The following is an 8,357-nucleotide window of genomic DNA, read 5'->3' on the forward strand; positions in this document are numbered from 1 at the left end:
TTATAATAGACACCTCCAGTACTTATCACTTATGTCATACTGAGTAATAGTTCAACCACTGAGGGAGACCTTATTTTGTTAACCGGAAACTCTATTCCATAGTCCTATCTCCCTGTTAGCTGGCCTTGGATTATGCTTTAATTCCCATTTTGGATGATTTAACCAAGTAACACGCATTTGGTCTCACATGTCCTTCAAGAGGAAGGAATCATTAAGTAAGGTCACATCTAAGACACAGAACAAACACCAAAACAAACCAAACCAAACCAAGCAAACACACACAAGAAAACCAGTCTTGTGCCAAAGCCAAGAGGATTAATAGAGGTTCTCAAGGTTTCTTGTTCCTAAGTTTCTACCCTCATCTGACATACATTCCTCACTATACCAAAAAAAAAAAAAAAAAAACTATATTTCTAATGTCCAAGCTGGCAATGTTTACTGTTATGTTTAGCAGTTTCTTTGGTGCATTGTACAGTATGATGAGCCTGTAAGTCACCCTCTAAATTTAGGGTTTCATGGTAAAGTACATTTTGAAAATAACATGTTTGGATAATCTTAACATATATTTATACATTAAAATTTCTGCAAATTTATGAAAGTCAGAGTTCAGTTTAACTCTGAGTAATGGTCTCCCAAATAGAATTGACTAGAAAATATCCCATTATTTCTTTCTTATTTTCACTAATAAGTGGAGAAATTGGTATTCTACAGGACATACATTAGGAAATGCTGTGTGGGTTCCTACATTATAAAATTTTTCATGTAGCCAGATTCAAAATGAACTTACAACTGATTTAACTGCAAATGAGCAAGATGAACTACGATCTTATGAAATCAAATACCTCTCTTACAATGTTCAGATAGACCTGCTGAATCAGTTTGAAAAAGATTGTGATTTCCCAATGATGAAAACTCAGTCTGATGTGCTTCAGTGTTCTAGATGGTAGTCTGTGTATTGGCATTCTTAACCTTTCATTGGCTCTACATGTACGGGCATGGTATCAGCTATGCTGGTATTCTTTGGTTGTCTCAAGTCAACTCAGACTGGTTGTACAAATCCCTTCATTTTCTCTGCAAAACATTGATAGAACACTTTTCAAGTAAGGCATTACCGATCTATGCGTGTTTACATTTATTTTGTGGCTGGCAAGAATATTTAACCCTAAACTATTTATGCTACGTTAATAATCTCACCCTGAACACAAAGGAAAAGACATAAATAAAATATTAAATAGGCCATATTCACGTGGCTTTAAGGCAAATGAAAGGTAAACATTTCCACACTGCCCAAATAGGGAGAGTTACAGGGGAAAATATTCCAGTAATGTGTTGCTTCTAGACTGCCAATTAGTATTGTGTTAAAATGGCTACAACCATCTGGCAATTTCAGGATGTTGGAGATAAAGTTGTCATTAAATTTAACCACATGAGGTCCAAACAGAATTTTTAGTTTTCCTATAGATATTTCAGCTTCACTATCATTCATATGTCCATTTATTTACTTAATCATCAATGCACTAGTTGCAAATCATTGACTTTTGCTATGGAAGGAAGAGTGCTAAGTAGGGGTTATATGATTACTGACGTCAAGAGATTATATTCTTAAGAGAAAAAAATATTTACCCAAATAATTATAAAACAAAGAAAGTTATAAATTTTATAATTTGGGGAAATGAAATAAATATTAAATGCCTCCTGTGTGTGGGCAGTATGCTATACCTCATAATTAGAGGTAAGAATATTGATTTCCTAAAACTGCCAAGGGACCCCTAGGCTAAGAATGACAATCTTTATTAAGAAAAGAATTTTAGGGTTGCCTGGGTGACTCAGTTGGTTAAGTGTCTGCCTTTGGCTGAGGTCATGATCCCAGGGTCCTGGGATCGATCCCCCTGTTGGGCTCCTTGCTCAGTGGAGAGCCTCCTTCTCTCTCTGTCCCCCCCCCCCCACCAACTCGTGCTCTTTCTCTGGTGCTCTCTCTCTCTCTCTCAAATAAATTTTAAAAGTTTTTTAAAAAAATATTATAGCTCCAAATGTGGTTACATTCGGAGGTAGTGGGAGTTCAGGACTTCAGTATATGAATGGGAATGAGGGACACAATCCAGCCAATAACATTAAGTTTACTTTTTTTCTCAAGTCGAAGATGGAAACTCTAAAACTCAAAGTGGATAACCAAGTTACCATTGGAGAGTAATATGTCTTATGCTCCAAAACTCTTAATATCAATGATAATAGCATTTTCAAGAAGCCACCATGTTTCATGTTCTGTGTTAGGAATTTACATGTAGTGATTCATTTTGTACTCACAACAGTGCTATGAGATAGGCATTGACAATTGTACTATTTTGGAGCCAAGAAAAAAAAATGAGTCTTAGATTAAGATACTGACTCAGTGTCACATAGTCAGTAAGCACCAGAGCCTTGCTCTAAATCTTTTGTGCTCCAAATTCATCCTTTCTTTTGTGGAACTTGATAGTTTCAAATATTCTGACTCATAAAAAAAATCAGCATGTGTTATATTTGACTTTATAAATAAGACTCAATATGAATGAAATTAGTATGTTTGGGAGTTAGGAAAACAAACAAAAGGTTACTTATTGAACACACTGGCATCCAAACAAGGGCCCAGAATTAAACCTCCAGAATTAGAGGGGAAAAAAAATCAGTATTTAAATAGACTATCTTTTGAAACTGAAAAAAAATAGATATACATTTAAAATATGCCATGATCTTTTTGCATTACAATCTGTTTGAGGAGTCAGCATGTTATAGTAATATTACTTTCATTTGATTAACATTTCATTGATAATAAAAAGAGCCCCTTACATCCTTAGAAAAATCCAAAATATCTCTGAGGATGCAAACTCAGTGAATTGTGATTTAGAGACAAAAGGAATAGGAATGAGACTGGCACTTCTATCTAATGGGCAAAGATGTAAATGAGCAGTGGTAAATCAAAGGGAAAAAATGAGCACTTGATTTTGAACACTGCCAGGTTGAATAAGAATGAGCCAGTCCATCTGTCTGAGTTGGTGGAAATGTGCGACCTCTGGAAGAGGTGGAGAGGGATCCTTTAAGATGAGAAATGAAAATGTCACCAAAATTTTGAGAAAATACTACTTCCCAGGAGCAGATTAATGAAGCAGAAGCATAGCTCCAACTGTCAGCAGCTGAATTATTAAAAGAGGAAAAGCAGAATCTGTGGACAGGTGCAGGCTTGTCCAGAAATTGAAAAATCTTAAACCAAATTTCCAAGTGAATCACAGGGAGTTTCATTTGACTTTTATCTGAACACTTTAATGGTTCATTTGCTCTAGATTTTAACATTTTTAAGAGTTCGTGTTTTTCATACATCTATACCCATTCTTTTGCAAAGAGGAATAGTCACAAATCCACATCAAGAATTGCAGATGGGAAAGTGGGAAAAGAAGGCAAATTGGTATTATGTTAGTGTACTCATCATATATGTGCTTCCAGTTAGATATCCCAAATGCAAGCTTACCTTTGAAAGAGTTTTGTAGCAGGTGAACCGGAATAATGGATTAAAACTTGCACTTTTGGTCAATAGAACTAGGTTTAAATACTCTCTGTAAAAATATTTCATGTGTGACCATGAGCAAGTTCATCTAAAATCTTTAACTCAGATTTTCACTTGAAAATACCTCTTGACTAGGGTATATTGTGAAGATTAAAATAAATAAAATATATAGCATGCATCTGTCTCCTTTTCTCTGTAAACTCTGCTCTTCCAGCTTTACTCTGGTTTGGATTTTGCCTCCCAGAACTCATCTTAAAGGCAGAGCTTGACTTCTCTATATCATTTTCCTTGGCTACAGAAGAAACTATTTGAGATCCATAGTTAGGGAAGGGTCAAACTCATGCATGATAGTTTGCAACCTTGAATATAAAAATGAACAATTTGTCCAACTATGGGCAGAATATCAGGACCACTCACAGAGGCTTTCCTTTCTTAAGTAATGATAAACATGTAGAATCTACAATATCATTAATCATTTGGATGCCAGAATTCAGAAATTGCGCCTATAATGTACAGCCATTAATTGCCCTAATTCAAGAATCTAAAACAAATTTAGTGTATAAACACATTGATTTCTGTGGTTGAGAAATTCATAAACTTTTCAGTGAGTCCTTTTTATCTAGGAATAATGCAGGTTTAGCTACAAATTCACATATGTACTTTTATTTTTGTAAGTATGTAGATTAAATATTTTATCAGGTATTACTGTAGTAACTGTCTAAACGCCTTTGCTATAATCTCCTATTTGTTATTTATAACAACACATGTATACATATAATAGAATACATGTGTATAAGCATGTGTGTGCATAATTTATATTATTTTGCTTATAAATTAAAGAAGAGATTCATAATTACTATGGTGGATGCTGTCATGCACTGCACAGTCTCTGTTTAGGAGTGAAATGCTCTTTCTTCCACCTGATGGAAGTCCTGCCAAGATGAGCCTTGGCCTTCAGTTGTCAGTCCTTCTTGTGACTCTCTCAGCTGAAGAAAGTGACAATATCCAGTGTCAGGCCTCTTTCCTGTAGCACCCACCATACCACAAATGATCTCTACAAGGATACAAGGCTCAGCTCCCATATCTGAACAGACATGCAGATCTCCATGAAATAAACAGTCTCCTTTCTTGGATGTTAACCCTAGGAATACTCCTTTCTAAAAATCCTGAATAGTTATTGTATCTCAGAATCTGCTTTTCAAGGAGAAATACCAGAAACAATGCCTGAAAGGAAGAGTTGGTTGAAATGGGAAAAGATGGACAGTTAATAACAACAGAAACAAAAGCAGAATATGATCATTGTCTTTTAGGGGGAGAGGAAGTTAATGAAGGAGGAAAGAAGGTGATAAAACATAGTGAAGTTGTCTTTCCCGAGGGAGGGATAGTGTCAAATGCACATAAAGCAATATATTCAATTGTGCTAGTGTTAGACACCACATGCTAAAATTTTGGCTCTGCCTCTGTTAGCTTCCGTGTCTGTGGGCAAGACACTTAAACTATCCAATACTTATGTGGGATCAAATAAGAGAGTACGTGCCTGGCACATGGCACTGTGTTTGGTACATAACAAGCACTAAACAATTGAACAAATAAATGATTTGTAAAAGCTATAATTGTTAACATCTAAATTACTCCTAGAGCTGAAGTTCAACAATACATCTTTTAAATAATCTTGTTCCATTTTGTATTATAATATAGAGTTCTACTCAGATTTGCAAGCAAAGAATACACAGAGTAATTATTTGTTAACAAAGCAATAATCCCCTGCCCCAAAGGATTCATAATAGAAATCTTTTAAGATGAGGGTGATTTCATTTGCCAACTCAGATGCATTCTTGACTCTTTTTTACCCTGTTCTGCCCCAGAAACTGGCTTATACTGGCATCTCCTATACTCTTTGCCTGCCATATTAGTCTGGCAGATGAGAGACACCAAATGAGGTCAGAGGATTGGGAGGAGACTCAGTGTTTATTTACCACGAATCCTTCCATGCCAGTTGACTGTGGCCCACAACGTCCCTTAACATGGGCTAATAACAGGTCCCTTTATCCACCCAGCTTACTCCATATTCCAATAATCACCATCTCCTCTTGTTTCCTCAGTCCTGGTATTTGTTATATCTTTCTGCTATTGTTAGATCTAGAATATTTCACTATCCCTTGATTTTTTTTCCTTGTATTCTGACCGTATCTTGATAAAGAGTGACTTAGTTTAGTTTGTTACAAATTAGCCAGCTTAAATGATCCATCTCTCTCCTCTTCCTGCTAGGACCTTGACTAACCTAAGAGAGTTTGGAGATTAAAACATTTATTTTTCTTTGAAAAATTATATTATCATTCATTTTTTTCAGAATCACTTTTCTTCATCACGTGGAACTTTAAAGCAAACTGAGCTGTAATTTGAAATCTCTGTAATTTTATTTATAAAGTAAAGAAATCTTGTGCATTCAGCTCTAAGTATATGAAGTGAGCCCATGGATTGATAAAAGTCATTTTAAAATTAAGAGACCTCAACCAAAGGATTCACCCATAGTGCTAAATGACATTTCTTTATATAAATATCGGCTTACTTAAAAAATAAATATTTTGGCTAACTTAAAAAATAAATATTAAGGAAAAAATAAAGCAGGTAAAGAATATCTGTATTCTCAAATATGTTCACTACAACTTGCTCAGTACTGAAAATTGCCTGCAAATCCAAAAAAATTTAAAAATCACAATGTAAAGCATAGTACATTCAACCACTGTAATATTATGTAGGACCAAAGGTATTTTTATGAAAAAGAATAGTATTACTTCAGTGAAAGATATGTCTTCATGTTAGGTGAGAAAAAATTAAGACATTCATTTTAAAATGTAAAATTTCAAGAAGAAAACACATAAGTATTGATGTGATTGCATCCAAGGTATAGGGCATGGATAGCATTAAGTGCTACCTCAAATTTTTTGAATCCCCAAACTGTCAGTAATAAGCATAGAAGTCATTGTCAGAAAAAGTATACATTTTTCTAATTTCTAAAATGAAGTAATTAGTGAAAAAGGAGATTACTTCTTCATGTAAGTATTTTTCTTTTAAATGTATTTGAGGGGATGGTTTTTTATTAGTAATATATCTAAACTTGTCAGACTCTGGAATTGTAAAGACTGAAGTGAACAGCCCCCAAATTACTACTTTTTTTTTTTTAATAAAGACCTTATTTTAGTCTTAGAAGCTTGGATGAGAGGAATGTAACAGGTATCACCCTAACTCCCTCTAAATTATACTTAATTAATGCACTGATCTTAGTATTATCTCCTAGAACTGAACCATTTTCATAAGAAATCACATCAGTTCAATATAAAATTTTCAAAGACAAAGAAGTACTAAGAACAATGCAGGAGATTTCAGAACAAAGTCACCCTAATTCCCTGGGATTTAACTCCATAGGCTTTTTTGTCCCTTTGACGTATTCTTATTTCAATATTGTCAGAGAAATCATAGGAATTTGACTTGATGTTACTGTTCATTTAAGAGTGAGGAAAAATACTTTTAACATATTTTGGGGGCTGAAAAGATATTATCCAGTTTATACAATACTACTAATTGTGCCCCAAGACAAGTTACATCAATAAATAATAAAACACAAAAGAATTCTTTATGATAACTGCATCAGGGAGCATAACTCCCAATTTGGAAATTGTGGTACTTCTAGTCTGCTTGTTCTGGTTCTTTCAACACCCGCTTATTTCAGGGAGGCCTGATAAACTATGCATAGTATTAGCTTTCATTGCATATGTCCATCACATGCGTTCTTTGTCAATGAATGTACAGTCCTTCAAGGGGAAGTGGTAAAATGTACTTAATACTTTTCTCTTTTCATTAATGAAGGTTATTTTTGTTGTCCATAATTATAAATAATATTATGATAGTGACCCAGCTTGACTTTTTTAATAATGTAAACCTAAATCAAGGCAGATTTAAACATGTAAATTTTTACAGAAATTCTGTATTAATATTTTCAATTCCATAAGGTCAGATCAGTTGGGCCCAACCCTTCTAGTTTCACTTCCCTTAAATGCTGTAGTCGAAATATTTCTAACATCTTGAAATCCCAAATCTTTTCTCCCAAATATCTGCAAGTCTTTCTAGTTTCCTACCTACTCTGTCTTGTGTTTCAATTGCCTTAGCTTTATTGTCCAACTACTAAAAATTCTTTATTCTCTCAAAAAAAAAAAAAAAAACCCTCAAATGTTACCTTTTATATGAAGCTTTTCCTAAGTGCCCCACTTAGGATTAATCTCTTTTTCTTTTTCTTTTTTTTTCTCTGATAGAATTTTACATGCCTGTATGTTAGCATTTACCATATTGCATTGTTGTTTTATAACTGTGTCTAACAAGTTAATATCAGGCCTAGTCTCTGCAGGCTTGGCTGAGAGCAACCTTGACCTTGGTGTTCCTCATCACTCTACTAGTAATGTTTCCTTAGAAACTTTAGAGTTAAGATAAATGTACAAAGTTGTTCTGCCTCACTTGCTTTTTGAGAATAGACCTGGTTTTGCGAAGCTGGGTAGTCAAGCAAGTCTTGGACCTCTGTCTCTCAAATGGTGTAAAAGTTTGGTGGAGAAGTGAGGGGATGGCTTCTCTGTAACAAATCGACCCGCAGACACCTTGGGTCTTATTCATGGAAGCCATATATGGCCTGCACAGGTAAGGAGGCGGAAGAAACTGTGTACTCACTCCAGAAACTCTCTGGTCTCTCAGTGAGGTGACAATGCTCTGCCTGTTGTGTCTATTACCTGGAATACTTTTATAAAGCTAAGTAAACATAGTGTTTGATAAAAGC

The sequence above is a fragment of the Zalophus californianus genome, chromosome 17 (assembly GCF_009762305.2).
Source record: "Zalophus californianus isolate mZalCal1 chromosome 17, mZalCal1.pri.v2, whole genome shotgun sequence".
NCBI lineage: Eukaryota > Metazoa > Chordata > Mammalia > Carnivora > Otariidae > Zalophus > Zalophus californianus.